Raw genomic sequence first — 27,464 nt, 5'->3', positions numbered from 1 at the left:
TTACTCATGTACTCTAGCCACTACACCATGTTCCCTCAAGATTTTTTTTAAAACATTACTAACCTGACAGTGCAATAGAACATTTAGAAACAATTGATTCTATCACACTGCGAGAGTGTAGATTTTATAGTGCCAGTCTCTAAGGAGAGCTCCTCAAAGACACAAAAAGCAGTTAGACACGCAACTTGCATTAAAAGTGAATGGTGGTTGGGCACCTAATCTAATATGTACCCTTGAAGAGTCTTCCCTTGAATAAAATCAAAACCTTATACACACTATTTTGATAACACATTACGTACAATTTCCTTGCTGAAAGTTTCAGAGAGGAGAAACACTGAATTGATATGAAGACTGAACCAGCTTTTCACCAGTAGAGGTGATTCCCAGTGCTTCTCAACCTTTTTTTAAATAAAGTACCCCTTTAAAAAAAATGTAAGTACCCCCAGTACCTAGTTTTCAGACCCACATATTTGTTTTCTACCATTGCAACACATTTGTTTAAACAACTTAATCATAGCTGGGCAGGCGATGAAATTTTTGGGCATAAAAAGTACAAAAAATAATAAAGCACTGTAAAACTTAAAACAAAAATTCAGATCTCTCCAAATTTCAGTTGTGTTGACATACCACACTGCCCCCCCCCCCCCCCCCCCAAAGCTTCTCTCAAGTACCCTTACGAGAACTCGTACCACTGGTTGAGAAACACTGCTCTAGCCGGAGGGCTGTGATGTATTAGCAGGCCACTGTGGGAACTACTTCAGCTAAATGTCTGATAACCATTGGTAAAAATATTCCATTTTTCAAGCCTGTGAAAATATAACACTTAACAAAAACTAATTACATAAAAACTAAATGGTGAAACTAAATTGACTACTCTTATCTCTTGGCATTCCTGGGGGAGGTTTTTTTTTTTTTTATTCTTTATTTTTCTATTAACTTGGTTTCATGAAAGTTCTCCCCCCTCCATTCCTCCAACTTTAAGACTTCCTGTTTCTAAGCTCAGATTTCAACCTGGCAGTTCTAGAGATTGCATATGCAGACAAAGCACTTGAACCTTTACCAATGATTGGATTATTCTATGATCTAGTTACTAGAACTGAGACAAACGTTTGTTTGAACAAACAGGAAAAATTTGGGAGGAGAGGGGCTGGGGAGGGAGGAGTAGACAGAGCAACCAATGCTGACTTTTTAGAACAGTAATTCCACCACCACCTATACTTGTAAAATACTAAGTAGTTATGCCTTATGACACATGTGAAGTAAAGTAGTTGGTAATCAGTCACTCTGGAAAAAGGAGTAGGGAAAATGACTAATACACATCCAATATAAATGCTCATAGACATTTACGTGATACAAATAAAGCAGTGGATTACAAGAATTTAATTTTACATGCACTCAAATATTAAAAACAGTAAGAATATGTTGATTCCAAATTCACTTGTAATTTCTCCATCTAGATTTTTTCCCCCTCCTATTCCGGAACTGTCCTATGACTCTTAGAATGCTCACCTGATGAACAGAAATCCAGAAAGTATAAACCATAAGCAGTACCATTTCCAATTCAATTAAACATGATCAGGAATCGTCTTTTGTATGCTTAAACCCAGCATCCTCACCATCGCCAAAAAAATAAGTTGGCTAAGTTATGACCACCTCTAAGCAAGGTTTTTATAGCTCTTTTTAAACACTGCTGTCTTTTCCAGTACATTAACCTATCCTGCACCCATGACAATTTTGAATTCTGTTTACCAGCACTTAGTAAATGTTTGATAAGCTGTTATATTTAAGTTGCTTGAAAAGGCAAAATTCTAAAAACAAGTGTCCAAGGTAAGCTAAGTAGTAAAGTGTTTTAAAGTGCTCTTTAATGGATCCTCCTTTACAATTTGAGCAGCAACTTTTCATATCTGACATAAAATCCATATATATAAATCACATTAGAGGGTTATTCTTTCCAGATTATCAATCTCTGTCTCTTTATGGAACATTAAAGTCACATTTGACCTTAAAACATGATAAAATGGAAATCAAACAAGAACGTTTTGTAAAAGATATAATGAACTTGTACCTTTAAAAAAAATCTTTGATGCAATTTTGAACACTTTCTTTATTAAATACCAATAGTAAATTTCAGTGTGTAGACATGACATTCAGAATAAGAGAGAGACCACTGGCTTTTCCTCCTAACAACTTGCATATACATAGGATAAAATAACATTTGTTTGTCACTGGATTAAAACTAGAAAGATCGCTCCCTTCAACAAACCAAAATGATGCATCTTTTAAAATTATTAAAAGTTTAATATTTCTTCAATAACCTACTTGAAAATTGTCAGGCCTTATTATGCAGATACATCACAGTTACATCACCATAGTATGCAGGAAACTTAATTGCAACAAGCTCATTCACATTTTACATTATTACAACAAGACACAGATACTGCTACAGTTCTCTCCGCTGTTTGGCATCTGCCCATTCAGTTAACTTCTGAAAAGGGAAAATTTTCCAGACAAACCAAAGATTAGTTGGCTGTCCAGTCTTTAGCTGCCAGATTTGTGTCCATATTCTAGAGTTTGTTGGTTAATTTTAGTTTTAGAAATGTTGCTGGGAGGCCGAGAAGGCGGCAAGGGAGAACAAAGGAAAACAAAAATTCATCAGAATATACATTCCTTCTCCTCTGGCCTCTGAAATCCTACATGAAAAACTATCATGGAGAAAAGATCCTTCTAACTCTGGCACCTCCTCTTCATGGCCTTCCATACCTCTATTTCACCAAACTTGCATGGCTACGCTCATTTCCCACAATGAATTCTCTCACATTACCTACCACCCTATAATTGATCCCTCTCTTTGCTTATGTGCAAGTTTACCCTCATAGCTGCTCAGTGGCCACCTTCCCTCAGTGCTTGCCAAAGGACTCTATCCCTTATTAATCTATGGAAAGTTCTACCAAAGCAGTTTTAAGACAGTACTACAAAGAGCTGACTCCACACATGAGACACAGGCAGACAACAGGGGCTTGGGTGACTGGACTGTTAAGTGGGAGAAATGCTTGTTTGTATAAAAAGCCTCTTCCACTACCACACAGCCCTGGGACTGCAGCCAAGACCACTGGTAGTTAAATTTCAGAAAACCTGATAGTGTTCTGGCTAAAATGACTATTGGTAAATATTTACACCCACTGTCAGGGCCGGAGTTTGGAATAGCCTGATGTGTTGAACAGTCTGGTAAAGACAGCTCAACACTTCAAATCTCAGGCCAGGTCTACACTGGCAAGTTACTGCACGTTAAATCAGCTTCCAGCACTGTAGCTTTTAAGGCATACACACTAGCAAAGCACTTAGTGCATACTAGATCCACAGTTGCTTCACTCTAGCTAAACCACCTTGAGAAGAAGTGTAGAACTTGCTGTACTCTGGATAAAGTACTAGGGTGCCAATATGGACACCACGGTGTAGGACTCAGTCATGACTGGCTTCCAGCACCCTTCCCACAATGTGTCTCTGATCATTTGAGCTCTACCACCCTGCTCTCAGTTGACCAATCCTCAGACCCACACTTTGCCTTTTCTTGCAATTTCTAAGTCCCCTTCTTGTGTGCTTGGTGACATGTTCTCAGCATCTCTCTCCAGCTGGCCATGCCTACTCCATGCTCCAAGAGATCCTCTGCTTGGAGTCATGCCAAGGTGCTGGACCCCATCAACATTTGGAGGGAGGAGGCAGTCCAGTCCCAGCTGTGCTCCAGCTATGGACAGATCTCAAGATCAATGACCAAAAGGGGCCTGTCTGGGATGTGCTGCAGTGTAGAGACAAGTTAAGGAGCTGAGAAATGCCTACCACAAGTTGTGGGAAACCAACTGCCACTCCAGTGCTGCACTCATGACCTTCTCATTCTACAAAGAGCAGTATGACATACTTGGTGGTGACCCCACTGTCACTCATGGATACTTCAGGGGCTCAGAGAGGAACCAAAAGGAGGAAATAATGGACGAGAAGGCTAAAGGGAAGGAGAACTAGAGAACTCAGCAGCCACAGATGCTTGCAGTCAGACGCTGTTGTGTATCCTTGGTGAGGCAAGTCGGTCACAACAATCAGAGTCAAATGTTGACAGAAGTGCAGGGACTGATGGGATATGAAGTGATGCACCAAGGGCGTTGAGGCAGTACCCATGTCTCTGCTCCACCTTCCCACAAACCTCAGCAGCAGAAGAGGAAGAGGTTCTCTGTGGGACAGCTGCCCAAAGTGCTCGGAAATCCTCTGTAAGTGCCACAAGTGTCATCATGCCACTTTTCTGGCAACTGACAGTGTGAACACCCAACAGCATTTTTACTGCTGCATTCTGTGAACGGAGCTACAATTGTCAGTGCTTTACATCTGCCACTGTAGACATGGCCTCAGTCTTTATTTAGGCCATGTCACAATTCCAATTAATGTCTCCTGATAATTATATGGTTTGCCAATTCCTTTCCCCACATGGCTCTTATAACATCCACTAACGGTAGTAAGCAGTGTTGTCTTCAAATCATCATTGTCAAGTCCAAGTCGAGTCTCAAGTCACTGCAGTTCAAGTCTCAAGTCCCTAAAGTCACTTTCAAGTCAAGTCCCGAGTCAAGTCTCAAGTCTTAATTTAAAAAAATGTCAAGTCACTTTTGTACAAGTCATCAATATCAGCATTTTCGAACAATTTTTTCATCAAGTTGATTTAACAAAATTAGCAAGTCTCAAGTCGAATCTCAAGTCACAAACAATGAACCCTAGTCAAGTCTCAAGTCGAGTCACCTAGGTGACTTAAGTTGGACTCAAGTTCAAGTCGTGGGACTCGAGTCAACAACTCTGGTAGTAAGTTTCACATTCCAATCTTGACTAGGAGAGGAAAAGAAAATGGATCAATAAAAGGTAAAATACACAGCAAGGTATTACTTATCCAATATTCTTTATGCTCATTTTGATGTTGGCCCTAGATTTCTACCATTCCTGGATGCTTTCTTCTTTACACTCAATTCTTAGATGTTTTGTAGGAAACTTTTGAAAATAAAAATGTCAAATCCTGAATCTGTTCCTTACTGAATAAACACATTAAAAAGGTGGGTTTTTTAAACTATTCCTAGATGCTTTCTTCTTTACCCTCAATTGTTAGATGACTTGCAAGAAACTAGTGAAAATAAAAATGTGTAATGCTGAGTCCGTTCCTTATTGAATAAACCCATTAAAAAGGTAGGAGATTAACCTCAATGCTAAAACTGTGGTTTTTTCCCCAACATTTCTTTTTTTCTAGCTTGTCTATTTATTTTTTATTCTTGACACACAGAAGTGACAGTAGCTTTTTTTCTTTTTTTAAAAATAGATGAATCTCTATCACAATTATCCCCATAATTAAGCTTCTGGCTAGAGTTCTCTCCACCACCATACAGCACGAATAGGAGAAAAACTTCCAACAATTCCACCAGAAGCAGTTTTTTACACCAAACTAGTTAAACCTTTTCAAGGAAATCAGTTACTTCTAACCAGTTTTCTCTGAGGAAGATGCTACATTATTTCTAATGCTAAAAGTAGATACTACATAATTTCATCTATTTAGATAATTTAAGAATAGGAAGAAGTTGCAAAGAGTATATGACTGACATTCTCTGAGGCAAACCTGGGTAAGTCTGGCAGTTGTCTCATCTGGGATGATTTAAACCTTAGGAATTGACTAAGGAAATATTTCACTTGGTGTTGTTTCAAAGTTTGGGTTAGTTTCGAATTCTGAATGAAAGAAAGTTCATCTGGAAGATGCAGTCATGTGAATGCTGGGGCTTGTGCTTTATATCTTAAGCACTTCTGCCAGTTTCAAATTTCAGATTATCCTGAACGTAACATTACAGAGAAAATTTGAACAAGAGTCTACATAGCTTATAAGCAAGTGGCTCATTTTCATCTTGAGCATTAGGCCTGGATTCATCAACAACTTCACTAGGATCATTGGAATCATGGAGGATATGTTTTCCAAGGTCTCCAGATGTCAGCATCTAGGATGGGGAAACTGATACCATAGTAAAAAGTATGGAGAGGTTTGTCCAAGCCACTTAAACTGTAAATGCAGGAAACAATTTTCATAGTGCAAGCTTGTGAACCCTCAGTAAACCATCAGTTTAACTCAAGAGAGCTTTATTTTTCCAATATCCAAGAATGTCATGCCTTTTGGGACCCAATGAAATTGCCATTCTGGTAAGAGAGGAATAGTACAGGTTGAACCTCCCTGGTCCAGTACCCTCAAGATCGGATTGGTCCCAAACAAGGAAATTTGCTAGACTAGGGAAATTCTCCTGCTATTGGCCTCCCAGACCACCACCACTCTCCACTGCCAGCTGAGCTCAGCCCTCCCCCACTCCCAACACACACACCCCTGCTGTGCTGCCATGCTGCTGCAGCCCCAGCAATCTGGGCTGCCATGTCCCCAGCGCAGCTACAAGGGCTGCTATGGCTGCCTGAGCCCCAGCCCCAGCCGCACTAATAGAGTTCCAGCCCCAGTCCCAGACCTGCTGCTACCAGCCCCGCCTGGCTCCCAGCCCAGCTGGACTCCCAGGTGCCAACCCTACTGCTACTGGGCTCCTAGTCAGGACTCCCTGGTCCAGTAACATTGTCGGACTAGCGAGTCCCAGTTTTGGAAGGTCCAACCTATACTAAGTACCTCACCTCTTATTGCCTAGATCCTTTATTAATTTATATGGATTTAATATCTATCACCTTACAATTGGAAAGTGGAGAACTTATCTGTCAGAGTGGTTTAGAAGAACTACCAGGCTACAACATGAACCATATGTAGGTCACGTGCTCATATCACTATTTGACAAATTAATTTTATGTACTTGTACCAATACAGGTAATTTAATTCTAACAATAGGTTTGAAAATCAGAGATCATGAACAATGTATATTTTATTTTTATAAGCAGGAAATTTTACAAATGTTCATCTTGAGTAAAATGGTTGAAGATTTTGCTTGCATGTAATATTTTCTATGGTTTTATCAATTATTATTACTCATTTCCTTCTTTTTTATTGGATGGACACTATGGTTGCAAACTCTACCACCAATATGTTGTAAGTGATTAGACCAATACATAACTCTGTGTAAAGAAAATCATGATTTCAATTCTCAAATCCCTGAGACAGGACAAATTCAATTCCCAAATGATGATTTAATAGGGTGGGTCCTGTTTAGAGGGGGTTGGACTCCATAACTCCTGAGGTCTCTGCCAGCCCTATGATTCTATGAGCACTTTGGTGCATATCACATGTTTTAAATGGTGTTTTGAGAGCTGGTTCAATGTAAGAATACACAACAATGGTTAGAGATATTAGGGAAGGATTTCACAACCAGAGGTCCCCCAGCCATGTCAGAGCAAGAAATATGAAAGGAGAAAACCACTGCATGTACCTAGATAAGAAAGGCAGCATGGGGCGGGGAAAACAAATGAGTATACTCTGTCATCAGGATGATTATAGGTACACTATTAAAAACAAATGGGATGGTGAATTAGTAGATCCTTTGTCTCTTTAGTTCAATCTAAGGCATTATCTGGTATTTTCAAGATAATTTTGGTTTTGGTTTATATAAAAATATCTAATAAAGCAGACAGTTACAAGTTTCCTTACAGTTACAGTAACATTTGCATAGGTATCACTACAATTCCTAAATTTTTACCATATTATGTTTTACAAAAGCTACATCTAACTTTAACAGCATTTGATAGTAGCAAAGATTTTTCTAAAATGACTACATTATCTTACAGACCATTTTCTGTACTTCAACTTGACACACAGATTTCACTAACCATTTTGAAGCATGCCAATTCCTTCGCCTAATTTGGATCAAAATTACTAGCATCATGAACAACTTGTCCTAGAAAATGTCATTTAAGAAAAAAAAAATACTCCAGAAGAAAAGGGATAGTCCTGCTGCCAATGCAAATTCCCATTAAATAAGGACTTTGTAGTAAATGAAGGCACTCCTCAATCTTCCAGTTTAAAAGATCTTTGCACTTGATCCCTGACCTCAGGCTTCAAGTCTGGACTAAAAAAAATGCTACCCAGGGAAATCTTACAAAGACTCCTGAATAAGACTTAGAAAAATGAAAGCTTAAAACCTCAATAGTGAACAAAAGTCAACCAATGACAATGTCTGACAGCCACCTTCAATTCTGAAGTGATGCCTCTGTCATCCAGCAACTCAAAGTATTGATTTCTCTCAGCATGAAAAAAGCCAAAGCCAATGAAATAGATATAGCATCATCCCCCCGATAATAGCCATCAAGGTTAACACAGGCAGAACACTTATCAAAGTATCTGTTCTATTTCTTCTTGTGTTAATCAACTGGGTACAATGTGATGGCTTCTCATCTCTGCAACCTACAATTTCCAAATCTCATTTAGGCAGCCTTTAAATTGATTGAAAAATCAAGAAAAAAAATCTACATCTAACTGAATTATCTGCATCATGCAGTTTATTACAAAATATCCTCATATCCAGGCATTTTTAGAAAAAAATATGCCCAACTTGCTTTTAAAATGACAAATGACTTTAAAGACAAAAATAGGCCTAAAGAAGAGCCTTTATTGCTCAAAAGATTGTCTCTTTCACCAACAGAAGTTGGTCCAATAAAAGGTATTACCTCGCCCACAATCTTAGTAAGAGAGGAAAAAAGGTAGTCTTTTGATGACAAAATTATAAGCAGCAGAAATGCCAGGCGAGATGTGTTTTAGTAAAATTACAATCACAAATCAAATTACCCTACCAGAGACAGTCATTTGAATTAGTGATTATATGGAACAGTTGTGATCAAGAGATTTCTGATTTTTAACTTGGGATGAGCCAGTTGCTTTGTCTATGACCTTGGGTAAATCAGTCAATATTCTGCATTAATAAACCCAGCCAAAAACTAGGCAAAGGATAGGTGTTTACCAAAAATCAATGGCTGCAAATGAACAGAATGTACTAGAGTTAATAAATGGCCCAAACAAGTTAAGCCAGATAGTAAAATATGGCAACCCAACACTGAGTAGGTAGGTAGTAGGAAGCTGGGGGGCCAGAAAAGGACAGGAAAGAGAATCATGGCCCTACCACTTTTTGCCACAGCTCTCCCTCCCACCTCCTCCTAAGGCCTTCCCATCTCTGGCCAGGCCAGCAGCGGGACCATAGGAAAGATGCAGACTCTCCACCTGCACAGAGTGAGCCACCAAGAACAGCACCAGCCCATGTGGTTCTGATGACTGCCTGGATGCAGTTAGGAGGCTCTGCCCCCTTACCAGAACTGAGTCAGGGTAAGAGCTATGCAGGCAAGTGTGTAGTGCAGTGAACCCTCCACATGCCCTGGATAGAGGGCTCAGAGGGGTGGGGACATGGGCCAAGAGCTGCTCTCCAGCCCCCACCATGCATATGGGCAGGCCCAGGCTCCTTGACCCCTCCACAGCTTTTGGTTTGGTTAGAAGTGGCGCCTCCAGTGGAAGAGGAGTAGCAAGGGCCTTCCCTTCTCCCATCTCCCACACTTCTGGGAAGGAAGGAAGGAAGGCATCAATGTACAGTGATGTGATGAACTGGAGAACTTGATTTTGGGGGAGGGGGCAACATTTTAGTACATATATCATCAACAACTGCAACGTCCTCCTCTCGTCTTTTCTGACTGTCACCTCATTACAGTGGTACCTTCAGACTCAATCAAGGCCTATACAACCACTGAAATAAGAGACCATTCTTGCTTCAACCATCCTTCCAAAACTCTTCCACAAATGCCCATCCTCACTTCAAGTCCCTTCACTGGCTCCCTAATACAATTCAATTCCTTCTTCTCATCTTCAAGGTCACCTTCAAGTTAGCGCCTAATTTCTAGGCCTTTTGTTCCCAGCCCCCAGTCATCTCCTCAGCCCAATTTGTTCCTCTGACTATTCCCAGTGTACACCCCATCCATGCCTGCTTCTGCGTGCGCTCTCTCTCTCTCTCTCTCTCTCTCTCTCATGGTGGCCTTTATACATAGAACCTCCTGCCTGCACCACACCTACTCATTACATTTGTTCTAAAAAACACAGGTTATCACTCTCAATACTTCTCTTTTATAAGACCAGCAGTTGTTTCTTATCTCTTCATACTGTTCTTGCCTTAAAATATGCTACTATTTGACAAAAGTCAGTGGTCCTCTGGATGCACTCCAGCATATGTTATAGCAAGATGAGGCTTAATCATAGAATATTAGGGTTTGAAAAGACCTGAGAAGGTCATCTAGTACAACCCCATTCAAAGCAGGACCAACCCCAACTTTACTGTCTTACACACTAAACTCTCTCTCTCTCTCTCTCTCTCTCTCTGACACACAGACACCCCCCCCCCCCCAAATGTCTGCAACAAACAAGACAGGGGTATACAGCCTCATTCAGCAGAAAAAATTATTCAGTCTCTGAATACTATCCATCCTGTGTGCTTAGTGAGGCAGGAATACTGTGGGGGAAAAAAATGTGATTATCACACCACTTTGTGGTGACCCCTGTTGGCTGAAGATAGTGCTGTAGCTGCTCTCTAGCTTAATTTCCCTTCACCAGCTTTTCCATCTCTCCTTAGGATTTATATGGCTCAACCCTCCAGCTCGATGTCACTGAGTTCAACCCCCTTCTGGGGTAACTTATGTCTAGACAAATAAAAACTCTTCTGTCCCACTTTTGTTTCTGCTGCCCTGCTCTATGGACTCTTTTTAAGCTTTTCCACTTTCAGACAGAGTACTGTTTCTGAGCTACTTCCCAGAAGGCCTCTGCTTTTTCCAGACCTACTTCAGCAACCTTCACAGAAGCCCAGCTGCTCTCTGTGGTTCTCCTCTACTCCCCATTTCTATTCAGGAAGACGGCCCAAATCAGCTCTGTGGAGCCTGGTCCTTTTTCCAAGGCTCATATACAGCAATCGGAAGCACTACAGGAGTTATCTTCACTCCTGTAGCTCTCATTCCTTAACTCACTCCAACTGGGCTTCCTCTCTTTTGAACTCCTACTCCCAAGCATAGGTGAAGCAGGAAAGGGCTAGCTTATACGACTGACTAGCCCCAGCTTCCTGGCACTTACGGTTATGTCTACACAGCCTGTGGCAGTGAGCCTCCAAGCCTAGGTCAACAGACTAGGTTCACAGGGTTCATGCTACTGCACTCAAAATAGCTGTGTAGGCATTACAGCTCAGGTTAGAACTCAGGAAATGAAACCTAAAGTGGGCTTCAGAGCCCAAGCTGCAATGGCTGCACAGCAATTTTTAGCACTACAGAGCACTACACAGAGTCTGCTTTAGCAGATTCTGAGCCCAAACCCATCTACCCAGGCTGAGAGGTTCACTGATGCTGACCTCTAGATGCACCACATTCTAATGGACAGATCACCCTGCTACAGTGATCATGTAATTAACGACTATCATATTGTCCAAGGGGGCAGAATTAAGGTTGCACAAGTGCTCTTGTTTCTTACATATACTAAACTTTGAGTGTTTGACTTTGCAACTTGGTGTTTCAGTGTAGCCTTCTGCATAGTATTTCATGACTTTTGAAATCACAAATTGAAAAGACCTTCCATTATGAAGCCATATTGATCCCATAACAGTAAAAACCTTTAACATAAAGGTTAGAAAAGAACAGACTACTGTTGCTGTATGAACAAGACACTACGGATGTATGACACATTCACTTGCCAGTGGATTTCACCATGATTTGCTGACTGGGGAATTTTGAGATTCAGGAACAAGGTTCCCTGTAAGCTGTGTGCTCGTGCAGGCACACAGCCTTTTTCTGAGCCCCATGCAGAAGTTCAGAGCTCCCTCTGTAGGCAGGGACTCGGCTGATTGGCTGGGGAAGGGGGGGGACAGGGCACTTACCCTCTCGGAGGAGCAGAAACAGCAGCAGCTGCTACCTGCTATCACTTGAGAAGCTGGTTCCAGCCTCTACTCCAGGACTGGGCAAAAGATGATCTACTAGCCAGATCCATCTGGGAGAGCATCAGCCAGCTCCTTGCTTGCCCCACCCCCACCAGGCACTCAGGAAAGCCAGGTGCAGGGTCATGTATGTGTTTGTGAACACTGAGAGCCAGAAAGGAGGGGGGAAAGGCTTCTCATGCTGCCCTCATCCCCAGTAGTTTCCATTGGCCAGTTTCAACCAATAGTAGCTGTCTGTTTGCAGGCAGCATGTGAAGTGCCCCTCCTCTCTCGTCCCCTGGGGATCACAGCATTCAGTTTAGAGCAATGAACATGCAGCGCCTGTGAGCACGTACAGAGGCTGGAAGACAAGAACCCTAGATAAGAAACCTGCTGGGCTGCTATGTTGGAGCCAGGTAAGGTCTCTGGCACCCCAGTCCCTCCCTCCCACCAACCTTCTGCCCCCCTTCTGCCCTCCTACCTTGCGTAACCCAAACCTTTTGCACCCCTGCTGCAGCCCCCATACACCTTCCCAGACACTGCTTCTCTTCCTACAGCTCTCCTCAGGTCAAGCCCCCTCTCAGACCTTGCACCCCAATCTGCTATCCCTGAACCCTCTCCTGCATCTACAACCCAGGTCACAACTCCTTCCCTGACCCTGTACCCTCTCCTCACCCCAGTCCATTGCCTCAGATCATGATCCCCTACTTCACCCAAACTCCCTCCCAGATCCCACACCCCAATCCCTTACCCAAGCTCCTTCCTGCACCCACCCTCCATCCCAGACCCCCGCATCTCTTCCATTAATGTAATGGAAGAGTGCAGCCCTCGACCACTTTCCAAATTCTTGGAGTGGCCTCCCATCAAAAATTATCGCCCACCCCTGTGTTAATGGCTTATGGTAAGAAAGAAGATTCTTTTAACAGAATTTTTTGCATGCTGCAGATATCTAAAACTCTGATCTTAGTGATTTTTTTAAAATCCTGTGTTACTAATTGATATATGGTAAATTTTATTGTGTTAAGGCCAGATTTTTGCTATCTGGTAGAGTTCTGGCTCTTATGAGTCAGAAGTAGCAAGTACTAGGTGTGATGCTAGCTGTTTTGTAGGATGAAACCTTACTTGCAAGATCATTGAAACATGCATCTGTCTGTTAGAAAGGATGATGAGACATGTACTCCAAGGTCTCAGAGGGGTAATGTTGTTCTTCTGTCCCTAAAAAAACCTTAAAACAACAATGGTCCTGTAGCACCTTACTTAGCCTACTTCTTCAGACAAAGGTAATGTTAATGTTTGTATTTTATTTTATATAAAATAATCATAAGCATTCCTCCTTGTTTATTATCCCTTGTTTTAATATATTTTCTTCTACACCTATAGACTATTTAAAATATATATTTATATTCACATTTTTGTACTGATGGGTGCACATCCACACACAACCTCAATATTGGTGTTGCACCATAAGACATTTCAACCCACCCAAAATAAATTCAACCCACCCAAGGATGGAAAATCTTAGAGGGAACACTGTTCAGGAATCCTATGTTCAATTCCAGGATCTGGAGAGGAGTGTTCTCTAGTAGTTGAAGACCCCTCTGCTCCTACCTCCTGTCCCTCTCTACCCCATCCATGCTCACACACCAGTTCCTTCCCCTGTCTAACCATATACCAACTCCTGCACTCTTTGTTCCTGCCTCTATCCCTGCTCCTTTGCATAAGAGGCAGCATGTTTTCTTTTTCTTCTACATGTTGCACAGGCACTTGAAGGAGAATCATTGGGAAGTATACGATGGCCAGTTACCCTGCTTTTGATTCCAGTGTCTGGCATTACTGTGGCCCAATAGCCATGAAGAATCATTACACAAAAAGTCTTCCGCTTCCCCAGGGCTGTGGAATGGAACATGCTCAGTCGATGGGGATGGTGCACATACAATCTGTTCAGTGTATAGAAGCTCTGTGGCAAGGGATAATGCTCAGAGCAGTCAGAATCTTTAGAGAATTCAGCAAAAAATTCTAACAAGCCTTAAAAGATCTTGTACAGACTAAGGTTTTTCAGTGTTCATATTGCCTCCAAATCTGGAGCAGATTTTCTTAAATGGCAGAAAGCACAATCATAGTAACAGGACAACACCCCTACTACAAAACACGAAAGACCTAGTGCTTCCCAGGTAAGCAGTTACAAGTTTTTTCTCTTAAACTTGGACCATTCCACATACCCCCTCCACCCTCCAATCTTGTTCTAGGAAACAGCTGGAGAGTTTTTACTGAAACTTTCCAAAAAACCTAATTTATTCTGAGTCAGACATGTGGCACAGAAAATGTATAAGTAACTGATAATGGAGTTGAATATTGCAAAAAGCATTTGACAACTTTAACTATAAGTCTCATTACCAGTTCTCCCTATAATTACTTGAAATGTATTTGCAGGGGAAGTATTTATTTAGTTTCTGTATAAATCATAAATATATAGCCACAAATGTACACATTATAAATACATAGCCACAAATATGCTATATGCTCTACAGAAAAAAGGAAATTATCTGAATAACTTATGTTTTATACTAACCACAGTAAAATGGAAGAAACCAAATATAATATGGTTCTGGTTAACATTCATCTGCATTTTCTATACAACAGAGGGTCAGGTGGCTCTTGCTACATTTCAAACCAGAGATGCAGCTTTTGAGACTGGGTGAGCACCGAGAGAGCTGAGTTCTGGCTTGTGCCCGATCCTCTACTGTGCCTATGCCTCCCCTGCTCCCACGTGAAGACAGTGCTGGGGAACCAACCTTTAGTTGCTAAGAAATCTATGCAAATGATTTCCAAAGGGTATTGATGAAAAATTGTCAAAGGTTCCCTAATGCAGCTAAGAGTGAATTTAAAAAAAAAAAGTCAAACATAATACACTTAAAGCTCTTTAATTAGGCAACCCTGAGAAATAGGGTATGCCAGAATAAAAATTTTTTGTGGACCCTGGAAGGTCCTGGGAGGGAGAAAGGATAGGGATACGGGGATGGAGCTTGCCTGGCGCACTGTTCCAAGGAGCACATGGGGCTCTTCAACTTCCACTATTCCCAAACACCACCCCCTACCACTATTGGAGCTGTGGGAAAAAACCTCCAGAGAAAGGGTCCAAACAATGGGTGTTCTTGGATTTGTGTGGAGAGGTTTGGGTGTACTCACTAACAATGTATCTCACCTAGCCATCTCACCACAACACACACACGGCATTGCTATGCAGGTTGTTCTGTCAAACAAACTTCAGCATACATTGGGTAGGATCCTTGAGCTTTTGGTATTCCATTTTGCTTTCAGGAATATAGTAGGTTCAAAGGAACCTACCTACTCTTTCCCACCTCAAAGTGCGAGCCGAAACAACCATCCAAGTAAAAACATAACTGAGAAATATATTCCCAATTGTCAAGTTATTTCAGTTCAACCGTACAACAAAAAGTATTTGGAGGTTAACTTACTAAGTGAAGAGGTACCCAAGAATAGAGAAATTACAGGAGTCCTGCAGGTTGTTCCAGTTAAAAGGAGAAACTGAAGTTTAGTACTTTTGATGAAATCTTTATTTATTTAGAAGGAATATAAAAAGACCTGCTTTCTCTGAATGCAGGAGGAAACACCACCAAAAGAAACTGTTTTTCCACTTCTAGGCCTAAATTTTTTTTCCAGAAGTCTCTCTAGGCTTCTCCACAGTCGCCTTACAAGCTTCTTTGATCTGGCCCTGTCTCACTCCATCTTTGGAGTTCTGCCTTCCCCCTCCTACCCAACATACACAGAGACAGACAGAGAGAGAAAGAGAGAGAGAGAGAGACTACAGGGCAGGTTCACCATCCCTTTTTTCTTTGAAGGGTGCTGGTGATTAACTTATCCTGACAGTTATGTTAACTGAAGGGTGTGTTCACTCCCCTAAACTCAAAGAGCACTGTCACAGATATAGTCACCAAAACCTCTCAGAATATTTTATTCTGGCCTGCTTTATGCCAATGACAGGTACATCTCCCAAACAAACTTCAGTACCTTTAACGCTGACTTGGCTTGAGGCTTAACTGGGCTATTCCAGAGATAGAACATCTCAGCTAATATCTATGCTGATGGTATTAGTTAAGGAAAACTACAAATATTTCAAAAACCCACCAAAATTTGGATATGCTCAGAGATCACATCTTGTACTAATGGAGGATGGAGCCAGTAAGTACTCTATGTGGTATCTGATAATAACCCTGCATAGTACTTTATATGAAACTATACGTCTACTTAGGATTAGTAATGGCCATCCAGAAAACTGAATGCTACAAATACCAGAACTGTTATAGATGGTAAAAGGAGTAACTCTCATCTGCCCTTCACCAGCTGATTACAGTCAGAGTTACATTGTCCTAAGGGTTTCATTGAGTTGTTTTTACTCTAGTTTGTGACCTTTTACGCCCTCTCCAACTTGAAGCTCTGCCTGGCCTCACCAGCACTTGCCCTGGACAACATTAGCAACTTTGTCTATAGCTAAACAGGACAAACATTGTATTTGATATCATCATTACATTTAGAAACACTGTTTCATTCGTTTCAATATGAAAAGTGTGTGTGTCTAGCAGCACTTGGCAAAAGTTTCAATTAGTTACAACACTTTTATATTTGATATAGCATTACTGGCTTTGATTTTCTGTCAGAGGGAGTTTCAAATGGCTGTCAAGAATCTCTGAAGGGAATAAGAAAAAGTTGAAGGATTATATAGGATTTTATTCAAAGGTCCATTTAAAATGTAAGATTCTCAGCTGTGCTAAGCTGTAACTGATTATCAATTCTTGCTTGCTTTGAGTCTTATGATAAACAGAAGTACTGGAGGTATTAATTTTTGTATGAATAGAGTATTTAAAAATTAACTATTTTGATTTAAGAGGTGACAGAAGAAAATATGGCTGAAAAGGGAGAAAAACACCAAGAAGCAAATGTGGAGCAAGGCTAGAAAAGGCCAGAACTAATAGTCTTACTGAAAACTAACAACTCAATGATATTTCCAGCCATTTATTTTAAAACTTAATTGTCACAATCAAAACATAGCCTATAATTTAACTGAAAAGCCTCCCAGCTGAAGTTCCTACAGCTCAAACTATTACAAGTGAAATGCTTGAACATTTAAATATATTTTTCATTGTTCATGATAATAGTATACCTTTTATATTTCATTCCAGGTAGGAAGTGAAACTTAGCTATTTAGTTTCCCTTTTGTTTCTAGTTAATTTTGTTTATGGGTCTCATGCACAATATTGTTTTTGGTTTTCAGAACTACAGAGAAATAGTTAAGCAATTTTTTAAAAATATATTTTTTCATCCATATGAGGTATTCTTAACTCTTTTTAAAGACAATTTTTTGGCCTAATATTTGATTTCATATTAGGGATGTGAAGGGCTAGTCGACTATCCAATAAGCAAATGCTTATCGGACAGTCAACATGCTAGTCGACTAATCGCTCCCACCCCACACCTTGCTGCCTCTTTCAGAAAGAGGCAGAAAGGGAGGGAAGAGCAAGGGGTACTTCAAAGAGGCAGTGCTGTGTGAAGCCCGGGGCCAAACCCCAGACTCCACATGGTGCTGCTGCTTTGAAACGCCATGTACAGCCTGGGCTAGATGGGGTGTCCCTAGGCTGCACATCACTTTTCAAAGCAGCAACACCACGTGGAGCCTGGTATCCGCTGGGGACCCCCTCGTTGACCCCGGGCTCTGTACAGCGCTGCCACTTTGAAACCCTGTGGGGAGCCCAGTGTCAGGTTGCATGCAGCGTTTCAAAGCAGCAGTGCTTTCACCCTCTGAATTAATCAAATAGACTATGCAAAATGCATCGACTATTCAATTAGTCAGTAAGTCAATATTTATATATTGTATACCAGTATAATAAATATTGCCAATACAAACCTCAACACACACATTGCGTAAAACATTTTCATTATTCTAAGAGTCAAAAAAACAACAGGATCTGAAACTCTGTATTGTGAAGTAAGAATGGTTCACATTTTAAATACTATTTCAAGCCATCATAATGAATGCTTTATCTGGGAGCATGAAGGGGCTGATGCATTGCAATAGTTTAAGCTCTAAATCAACTGATTTAGATAACGTATACTACATTATTGTAATAGCCTCCTGCATCAAACTATTTGACTGCCTTAAATGTTTTATTCAGATATAAATAGCACTATGTGCATCTATAAACTACATGTTAAATGTCTATTAATCAGTTAATTGAGTAATCAATGGAATTTCCATCGAATACTCAATTAGTCGATGGGGGGGCACTTGCTAACCCACTGCACCTCTGTCTTTGAAATGTACAAGAGCCACCTGGGGCTCTTGTACATTTCAAAGGAAGGGGTGCAGCGGGGAATCTGCATGAGCAGGGACCAAAGCAGTCCCCACTCATGCAGGGTCCTGACTGCTGTCTCTCCCTTTGAAATTCTTATACATTTCAAAGGTTCTTGTACATTTCAAAGGAAGAGGCACAGCAGTCGGGACCCCGCATGAGCGGGGACTGTGACTGCTTCGGTCCCACTATAAAATTCCCTGCTTGTGCCTGTGCTTCCCCTGCTCCAACCTCACTGGAGACAGTGCTGTGGGTAAATGGCCTTTAAGCCAGCTCCTCACCCTAGCACCAGATCCTGCTCCCGCACCTAGTGCCTCTGATACAGAGGCAGCTGGGAGAGTGTCGTGGAGCGACTAATCCAGCAGTGACTCAACAACCTGATAAACCTAGGCTTAACTCCGCCGCCGCTGCAGCTTAGCTCCCGGTGTCCCTGGTCTGCTGGAGACGGTCCCCAGCAGACCAGAGGCACCCGGAGCAAAGCCGGGGAGGCGGAGGGGTCCCGCGCCTCTGAGGCTTTGCTGTGGCAAAGCCGGGGAGGCACGGGACCCCGCTGCCGCTGCGGCTTTGCTCCTGGTGCCCCTGGTCTGCTGGGGACCGTCTCCAGCAGACCAGGGACACCGGGAGCAAAGCCGCAGCGGCGGCGGAGTCCCGCGCCTCTGAGGCTTTGCCAGAGCAAAGCCGGGGAGGCACGGGACCCCTCCGCCTCCCCGGCTTTGCTCCAGGTGTCCCTGGTCTGCTGGAGACAGTCCCCAGCAGACCAGGGGCACCTGGAGCAGCTTTTCTCGCCCCGGAGGTCGAGGTGGCGGGACCGCTGCGCTCTGGGCGGTCCCGCAGCCTGCGAGCTCCGGGTCAAGAAAGCCCCGTTCGTAAGTGCGTATCCAACGTAAGTCGGATCCGCGTAACTCGGGGACTGCCTGTACCTCTCTACAAGGTGACACTACGTCTAGTGTTCCAAACCTTCAGTTGCTCCAAACAGCTGATTTAAAAACAGTCTTCCTAAGAAATATTCCTCCCTCCACTGAAAATACAGAATTTTTCTGCAAAATTAGGTTTGTGCAGTTCCCACTACTGTTCATTTGTGGATCAGCAACTGGTTTAACTCCTATATATTGTAACCAAAAGAAAGCCAGGATTTCACACCCCCGCACACCCACACACAATACTTCATTGCTAGCCTGATCAATTACAAGATACTGGACTACAGAAGGTATATAAATGCCATTTGTAGAGGTTTCTGAGGTATACTGGGCATTATTTTTTCCTCTCTTGAATGCATCTGCAGTTTGACACCAGTTACTGAGAAAACATGACATCATAGATAATTTTAGAAAATTTTTCTAAAATATCACGGACAATGGTGTATTTTAGTGGCCCTTATCTGGAATGATTGAGTAACTTTCCAATAGATTGCCATGAATAAATTAATGTGACCAGACCTCAATTTAGGACATTAAAAGCATATTATCATATATAATTATCATATATAATCACTGTAATATTATAACATCTACAGTATAAAATAATTTTTGTATTCAACATTATTTAAATTTTTCTCCCTAAAGAAGGGACTTGTATTACTTCTCATCTGAGCCTAAATGCCTCACCTGAATATCTGATGTAACCTTGGACTGTGATAGCCAATTTCTATATGGAGTCCACTGACTTTTAGAGTGAGACAGACCGTCTTCTGCACTACATTTTATTTGCCACCTTGAAAAACTAAATATTAATTCCACTGGAGCCTTTACTGGCCACTCAACAAACCCAACACTGGTCCTTGGCCCTCTGAAAGTGCTCATTGTGGCACCCTTATTAATTCCATTCAGGAAAAATACCGAGTATCTTTAGCATTAAATCGTATTTCCTCCTATATGTTTACCTCTACCCTCCAATACATTAATTCAGATTGAAAGCTTTATTTTCTGGTAGCACTAAAAGGTTTCCACCACTGGACTCCATTTCTACAGATGTTTACCTTGCATGAACTAGCCACAGATTGTGCTGGGGGACAAACAGAAATAGGATTCTGGGCAACCTGCACAAAATAAGAGACAGACACCTCTTCTGGACAAAAGCAGAAGCTTTGAACATCTGATCCTGCACAATCAATCTAGGACATTAGAATCACCCCCATCTTCCCTGGTTTTCCAGGGGCCTGGAGTGCAGGGTAAAAAGAAAACGTGTTTGACTTAAGTCTCTGGTTCCATTAAAGTAAATCTTGGCAGATCTTTCCTGTTCTAGAGCATACCATGCTATTGTTTATAAATGCCTAGGTTTGGGGCAAAATGTATGAACATGATCTCCTATCACGGATCCAATGAAGAGTTTATTTTCTAACAAATGTTGGAGAACAAGTCATGTAATAAGATTCACATCTTATGAAATGAGATATAACCTGGAAGTGATGTCCTAGATCACATTTCTTGTGCATTATGGTATCCCTGGTGAGGGAATAACACGACCATCACATGGTCTTCCTGTTTTAATTAAGGGACCCAGTCATTCTTGATGATTTCTTCACATTGCTTTGCTTTTGGGAGGTATGGTGTGGTGGGCATACCCCGCACTGAGACAGGAGGGGTTAAAACACTGTGGGCAAAGCAAGTACCAGTCCCTCCACCCAGACTGAGCATGCTTCAAATGCTGGAGCAGTGTAAAAGGAAGTAGCTCAGCTCAGTCTGGGCTGGACACCAGTGGGAGAGGGATCTCCTGCAGGAGGAGCTCCAGAGACATTCCAGCCAGAAGCCCAGCTGACAGGATCCAGAAACCAGGGAGACTGCCCTGAGCTGCCAGTACCAGAAGAGCCCCAGGGAGAGGCTGTTGTGGGGGAACCAGAGGACCTGGAGACAATATAGAATGTCCCCACACCAGATGTGGTTGGAAGTGATCCAGGAAGGGTGTGGGAATGGTATCTCCCACCTGGATTAGCTTGGCAAGTTGCAGTTAGATTCCCCACTGAGCAACTGGTGGAGCACTCTGCCACTCATATGACCCTGGCCCCCCATTGGAGCTCTTGGCCCAACCCTCTTAGACTCCAGCCATTTGATTGCACTTCCCTGAACCAAGGGCCAACCTCATAGACTCTAGCCATTAGGCTGTGCTGCCTTGAACCAGGGGCTATTCCCATTGGCTCTAGCCATTAGGTTGTGCCATCTTGAATGGAGGGCTGTTGCCATTGACTTCTGTTGCCATTAATTTTAGCCCTCAGGCTGTACTGCCCTAGACTAAGGGCCATCTATACAGATTGATAGAGGTTGCAGAAGACTAGGCAGCTGACTAGGCGGTGTCCACATCCATGATTATGCACACCCCATACCTTGGGCTGTGCATATGCTGCAAGAGGAGGGAAGGGGAGTAGTTCAGACTTTTTAAAACAAGTCCCTCAAACTTTTTCCATGAACACTCTTCCTCATGGCATAATCTCTGTGCATGAGACCAAAGGACTCAGGAGCTACAGATGAAAAGAGGACTTGCTGGTTCTGAAACACCTTGAAAATTAGTGTCTGATTTTGCTGAGTCTTTTTGGAATTAGTTGGGATCTTTTCTTTCAGTGTGCCTGAATGATGGAGAATATGGTAAATTAAAAATAGGCATAGAGTCCCTAGACTTCTGAGCCTGACTGCCTTTGCTAATAGTATTATGAACTTTCTGTGGAGAAAGGATAAACAACAAGATGACTAAAGAGGTAACATTTTGTCCCGACACAGACAATTAGCAGGTCCATCATTCTTAAGTGTCTAAGAAGCTGAAGCAATAGTGGAAGCTTGAATTTCCATCTTGAATTTCACCTTGAACCTAAGAGCCTCCACAATCCAGTACACATTTTTGATAAGCAAATGAAATAGAGCCCAGAGCAATTTTAGCTTTCAGGGACAGGCTTGATTGCCCTTGCCCTTTGCAGGTGAAATTCTGTGATCCTTAAGTTTGTATTCATTGTCCAAATACTGTGTTAAGATACAGTGTCTTAATATTAACTATGCTTTTTTCTGATTCTCATTTTTATTTCTGAATTCTCCCCCGTGACACTCCTATGTAAATTAATTTGATTTTCAAAAACAGCCTCCATAAGCATTGGAAATAGCCTGGATAAATCAAGCTTCGTTATACATAAGTAATTTAACATCTGGAAGGAGACTGCATTAGTTATAAGATCAGACTGTCTATGCTCATGATAATTTGATTATAGTGAAGTTGATAAAAATGTATCTGTTCCTTCACACTGCTACTCTCAGTAGAGCAAGGCAAGATTTCTAAGTGAATATCAGCTTTTTTATACTACATTTTAGGTCTTCAGTGATGATTTGGACAGATCAGTCACCTTATGGCTTTAAGACCCACATGAGCATTTTTTGGGGAGGAATTCAATCTCTAATTCCAACGGCATTCGCTCTCTTTCCATCCAGTGAGTCACAGTGAGCTGGCATGGAACTAATCTGTGAAAGTGCTGGCAATGAGGCTGTCAAAGGATGAACTATAGAAAGGGAAGTTTGCAGGGCAGAGGTTTAAACATAAAATATATTGATTATATATTTATTTTACATAATATGTTAAGAAACAGTAATCAAACAAGATTATCTACTTCATGTGATCAACTGTTAACGCACACACTAAATGTTAATTAAGTAGCTATTTGTACCTCAAAAAGGAGACGAGTAGAGAGCTCCTTAAATTGAATGAAGGAGTTTAAGGATTCTAACATTCCAGCTAGTAAGTAGCTTAACATTTCGAAGAATGTGCATCTACTCCACACAACAGCTGAGTATTATGGGAAAACTAACTACAGCTGAACAAGGTGCCCATGCCCTAACAGCACTAACTCAGCCGATCAAACTATCATACGCAACATCTGAAACTGAAGAATGTTAGTTTCATTCAAACAAGAGTGATTGAATACACAGAAGGCAACAAAGAGGAAAAGATAAAACTGCTGGTAGACATTTTTTTTTTTTTTTTAGTTTTGTGACAACTTTCTTTAATAAGCCTTTCATATAAACACGTTTCACAAAAGAAAATTGTATTGCAGGAAACAGATAAAGCTCCTCAATGGCTTCCAAATGCATCTAGCCCAGAAGTGACAATATGCTGGATCAAAACCTCTCAATCTAGCACCACATTAAACAAACAGCTGCATATTTCATCCTTAATGAAGGCCTGGAAAGGAGAGTTCACTTTATTCTGGATGCAGGTATCATAGCAGATCTCACAAAGCAACAGAGGCGCATCATCTAAGGATCTTTTTCACATTAAGAATCCTATTAGAAGGAAAACACTAAAAGGTAATTGAATTTCCCTCAGTTATCTTCATCTCTGTCAGCTCCTGCTACAATAACTTACTCTCCAGAGCAGAGATAACTCAATTCTGTCCAGCAAGCATATGTTATGAATCTCCAAAGCAAACTTGTCTAAATCATTCTGGTCCTCTATCAAGGTTGGCTGTGGATATGAACTCTGACAGAAAGAAAACAAATTTATTTTTATCTTTTCCAATAAATTCACTTCCTTGTGCTTTGGATGGAAGAATCTAAAAACATATATATTCCCACTAATTCTGGAATTATAAAGATCAGTTGAAAAATACTGCACCTGCAAACTCTGTTATTAAAAAGTGCTTCATTAACCATTGTTTTTAGCAAAATCGATGGAGAAATCTTGCCATAGTACTGTAAAGTTTCTACAGATTTGCATGAACTAAAACGTACCCTTTCATGTTTTATTCCCAAAGTTTGTTTAAAAATGGTTTTGATATTTACACTTTCATGCTCAAGGAAAGTGTATGTAATTTATACTGATTGTCACCAGAAAAAAAATCTTATTGTTTAAGCTTTAATCCTTGCTTCAGGTCTCTGTATACCTCCAACTGATTTTTAAGAGTACAAAAATATAATGATGATCAAGTAAAAAAATGAATTTTATAAAAATATACTTAATTGTTTTAGAAATGGATGTCTGGTTTGTATATTTTTACAAATTACACATCTACAATTATTACAAAAATCTACTGCAGCATCAAAAATGGAACAAAAGACTGAACTATGTAGCACATCAGATGAAGTGGGTTGTGCCAATAAAAGCTCATGATACTATCTAGATTTTTTGTTCCTCTAAGATGCTGAAAGACTATTTGTATTTTTAAGTTTTTTCAGTTACAGATTAAGATGGCTGCCCCTCTGAAACTTTTCATCAGATGAGTTGGAATGGAAATACTGAATCCAAGATAGATATAGATACAACTGCAAAAACAGTAACCCATCAATGGTAGGACCCTTGTTAATGAAGCTAATTGAGTAAGCTGGATGTGTTCCATTCGTAGTTATTGATGTGAAATGAGAATGTCAAAGGCATTGGAAATTGCCTTTGTAGTGTGTTAACCAGTTAATATCCAATTAAGTACCAACGCATCATTACTAATCTACAATCTACCCTGGAAAACAACCTCTCACGCTCATACGCCTTTGGAAACAGGTCAATCCTCACCTACAGACAACCCCCAACCCAGAACAATTATTTACCAGCAGCCACACATCACACCGAAGATACTCACACAGGAACCAACCCCTGTAACAAACCCCATTGCCAACTCTGTCCACATACCTACACAAGCAACACCATCACAGGACCTAACCATATAAGCTACAACATCAGGGGCTCATACAATTGCACATCCTGTAATGTAATATATACCATCAAGTGCCAGCAATGTCCCCCTATGCCATGTATATTGGCCAAATCGGACTATGTCTGCAACAAAGGATTAAGGGACACAAATCAGACATCACAAATGATAACACATAAACCTGTAGGGGAATCCTTTAACCTCCCTGGACACTCAGTCATGGATTTAAAAGAAGCCATTCTTCTACAAAGGAATTTTACCACCCAATTACAGAGAGAAACTGCTGAACTGAAATTCATTCACATGTTTGATAATATACTTATTCAAGCCCAGGGAGACAGTAACTGGTTAACGTACTATAAAGGTAATTTCCCCTGCCTTTGACATTCTACTCTATCAAGAATAGGGCATAAATGAATCATAGCAGGGATTAGGATCTCATTCCAGAGGTCCATATCGCCTGGAGTGAAATTCTAATGAAGAAAGTGGGGTGAAAGCCTAATTAAGATAGTGTACGATTACTGGTTCTGCCCAATAGTCAGTTTAAGAGGGACCATATTAGCAGACAGTCCTGCAGTTGTATGTTATCTGTACACAGTAGAGGCATGTACTTTGGTTAGCCAGGAGTTTCAATTATATTATATATACAAACCAGTTATTTTCATCAAAACATGTTCCTAAACGGCCCTTTCCTGCATAAATTATCACAAACACTCATATCCACATTATAAATGCTAAATATTTATTTTGCACGAACAGGTGAGATTACCAAGATTTCTTCTGGGAACATCTTTTTTTAAGCAAGCATTCATTCTCTCAAGACAACTGTCACTTAGCTTTCATATTACAAGGTTACTAAATATTTTAGGAAGATAGCAGCTTGTTTCATTGTGAGACACAGAGGGGCTACGTCTAGACTGGCCCCTTCTTCGGAAGAGGCATGCTAATTTCTAACTTTGGAATAGGGAAATCCGCGGGGGATTTAAATAAACATGGCCACCGCTTTTTTTCCGGCTTGGGGAAAAGCCGGAAAAGAGTGTCCAGACTAGCGCGATCCTCCGGAATAAAGCCCTTTTCCAGAGGATCTCTTATTCCTACTTGCAAGTAGGAGTAAGAGATCCTCCGGAAAAGGGCTTTATTGCAAGTAGGAATAAGAGATCCTCCGGAAAAGGGCTTTATTCCAGAGGATTGCGCCAGTCTGGACGCTCTTTTCCGGCTTTTCCCCAAGCCGGAAAAAAAGCGGTGGCCATGTTTATTTAAATCCCCCGCGGATTTCCCTATTCCAAAGTTAGAAATTAGCATGCCTCTTCCGAAGAAGGGGCCAGTCTAGACGTAGCCAGGGGGAAATAATTAATCAACTGAAAAATTAAGAAGCTCTCTCATATTTTTGAGGGGATTTTGTTATCATTAGTATACAGAGTTTTTGTTGCCCTAGGCTAAATGAAGGCATTTACAATCCACTCAAACTTTTCCTATCTCAAGTAATGGAGTCAGTTTCAGAGACTACAAGCTAAATGACACACATTTTAGCTATGAGAGTGTGATGGTCCTCCTCCATATTTTATGAAATTAGTTTATGAATATAAACATGCAATAGTTAAAGATGTTTTGGAAAAAATACCTCATGTAACTTTTTTATTTTAATGTTACAATCTGCTGGATCTGTCTATCTTATTTGAGTGCACATATTATTATTGTATGTAAAGTTAGAAATATGAGGTTTAAGATTGTTTATGGTTTTAAATGTGCAAAGGTGAGCCATCAATGATGCTCCCTCCCCCAGAAGCTTTAACAACTGGGTGATCAACTTAATGACTTGAGAACATCCTTGTTTGTTCTTTAAGTCTAAGCAGTGGCTGGCCCTAGGGAGACGTGTGTCCTTACCACCTGGTAGGGGGATACAAGTTTTACCAGGTAATTTTCCATGGAAAGTGGGAATAGAGAACAAAAGATTCCTGCTCAGGATGGAATCTATAAAAACAATGGGAAGCTATCTGCCTTCTGCTAGCCTGGGTAACCGCCTGGCACACTGAGATACAAAGAAACAAAGAGAACCGGACACGTAGCGCAGAGTAAATGATCATCTTTGACTTGAAGACTTGCCTGAAATAAGCTCTTTAGGCTAAGGAACTGCTTGTAACAGGTTTTTAGTCCATCAGAATAAGCTATGCATTTTCATTTTAATTCTGTAATTTACTCTGATCTGTCCATTTTCACTTACAACCACTTAAATCATACTGTCTATACTTAATAAATAAAGTCACTTTTGTTTACAATTAAGCCCAGTGTAAATAATTCCCTTGCAACAAACCCCGTTGCCAGCTTTGTCCACATATTCATTCTGCTGATACCATTATTGGACCTAACCAAGTGAGTTATAAGATCAAGAACACATATTCCTGCGCATCCAGAAATATAATCTATGCTATCATGTGCCGAAAGTGTCCGTCTGCTATGTACATTGGACAAACATCTCAGACACTTCGCCAAAGGATTAATGCCCACAAAACAGATATCAGACAAGATCACAAAGAGAAAACAGTTTCTTGCCACTTTAACCAGAAAGGACACTCTCTAAAT

The 27,464-nt window shown here is 41.1% G+C and overlaps 1 protein-coding gene across 7 annotated transcripts in view; it reads right to left on the bottom strand.

Moving 5' to 3' along the window:
• LRBA (LPS responsive beige-like anchor protein) overlaps positions 1 to 27,464 on the bottom strand; it is a 559,883-nt gene that overhangs the window by 318,402 nt on the left and 214,017 nt on the right. The window lies entirely within an intron of this gene.

Source organism: Pelodiscus sinensis, chromosome 4 (genome assembly GCF_052426305.1).
Source record: "Pelodiscus sinensis isolate ZL-2025 chromosome 4, ASM5242630v1, whole genome shotgun sequence".
NCBI lineage: Eukaryota > Metazoa > Chordata > Testudines > Trionychidae > Pelodiscus > Pelodiscus sinensis.
The sequence above is the reverse complement of the archived record's forward strand: the minus strand, read 5'-3'. Positions and strand labels throughout refer to the sequence as shown.